Here is a 2,022-nt window from a genome sequence, read left to right on the forward strand (position 1 = left end):
AGTTGGCTCTCTCTCATGAGAGGGCAATATTAAAAAATATTTGTGGGGTGAAAGCATGAAGGTACTATAAATATTTACACTTGAGATCCAATCAGTCTCTGAAAGAAAAGGTTTGTAAGGCCAAAGCAAAGCGTCAGGAATTCCAGACATGCTAAGTTGGCAGATTCCAGAAGGCTACATTCTCAGCAACTCGGGCCTGAGTTCCTTGTCTGGATTTCTCTGGACCCTGCTGACCACCACTTAAAAGACCCATCACACCTGCTTCTTCCAGATTTGAAGGTGGAGGTGAGTGCTATAGTGTGGGAAAGGGGCCCCACAGTCAGTTGTCCGTAAACCCAGGAGATACACGCCACTCCTGTGCCAGCCACCCAGGAATAATGGCAGCCTGGGATGAGCTCCCATAATTCACTGGGAGTGTGGGGCTGGGTGTAGACCCTGCTTAAATACCAGGCTTCCTGCTTTTACCTAGGGGAGGGGGCCCCAAGGTTATTTCCCCTCCAGACCTTCCCTTGATGCCCTTTCATATTCCTTCTTTACCCTCCCTGCCTTCCTTCCTTCCTTCCTTCTTTCCTTCCCTCCTTCCTTCCTCCCCCCTCCTCTTTCTTTCTTCTTTTTGTTTTCTAAATTGTCCTTCTCGAATTCACACTGTTAAGAAATAGATGTGTGAATTGAGCTGGAATATCATGGAGAAATGATTTTTTTTTAAACAAATGCAGCTGTCCCTCTTTCAGACACAAGTTTACCATTTATGTTCTTGAAAATAATCTATGTTGCTAAATTATACATGTTCCCTGAAAGAACTTTAGAGAACTTAGAAAACAACTCCCAACAACAGCCTCCGGTCCACTGTTGCCATTTGTGCAGGTGCAGTGGGCTTTGTTTCTGAGTGTGTTTCAGCTTTCCAATTTGCTCTAGTAGGACAATAGACTTCTGGACCCCGGTAACCTTTGGTTTTGCTCTTTTTGCAATATATTGTGGGTGATTTGCTTATTGATTATTTTGAGTTGTTTTTCATTTTGTTTAAAACGCCAATTAATATTTTGTGCACATATTGTTTTGATAAACAAAATTGTTTTCTGAAGAAAAACCTTTGGCGACAGGGTTACTACATGGAAGCATAAGTGCAGATTGAAGGCTTGGGTCCACGTTGCCAAACTGCCCTGCAGAAACGTTGAGCCCAATGCAGAAATGCCACGCGTTTCCAAACATTTCTCACCAATTCTCTGTTTTGTTGTTCCTTTGCCTCATTTCCAAATTGATACACAGCCCAGAGGACAAAAGGATGAACAAAATCCTTCAGCTGCTGGCTTAGTGGTGCAGCCTGTAATCACAGCAGGGAAGGCTGAGACAGAAGGAACATGAGTTCAAAGCCAGCTTCAGCAATTTAGTGAGATCCTGTGTCTAAATAAAATACAAAAAGGACTGGGGATGTGGCTCAGTGGTCAAGTGCCCCCGAGTTCAATCCCTGGTACCAAAAAAAAAAAAAAAAAAAATCCTTCAGTTGACTGCTGGTAACTCAAGGTATTTACTCTTGGAGTTTCCTTGAGTTCTTGACAATGGGAGAGAGGCCTGCTTCTCATCAACCAAGTCAGGAGCCTACCCAACCTGTCAGAGCGTCTGAGCCAAGTGTTTTTTCTGGAGGCAAATCCCATACGGTCTCAGGCAAAGCAGACCAGTGTCTCCACCATTTCCTTCCGTATCTGATGGGCCAGAATGATCCTGAGCTCCAGCATCTTGATTTCCTTTACTGATCTGCCTGGGATGATTCTGCTGCAGGCTCAGAAGGGACCAGTCTCAGGTGTGTCACTTCCCCAGTGACCATGGCCTTTGCAATCAGATCAGGGGAGGATACTGAGGAATGACCGTGCAGAAGTTCATGGCCAGGTTCAGTGGCTACATCGAGAATCCACACTTTGAACTCACTGATCTCTAATCGTCACTTGGCATCCCCTTCAATAACAATGGCAGGCAACAAACCTTTGTAGTGTCATCAGTTTCTGTGACTTTATTATTGGTAGAAAT

Source organism: Callospermophilus lateralis, chromosome 12 (genome assembly GCF_048772815.1).
Source record: "Callospermophilus lateralis isolate mCalLat2 chromosome 12, mCalLat2.hap1, whole genome shotgun sequence".
NCBI classification, from domain to species: Eukaryota; Metazoa; Chordata; class Mammalia; order Rodentia; family Sciuridae; genus Callospermophilus; species Callospermophilus lateralis.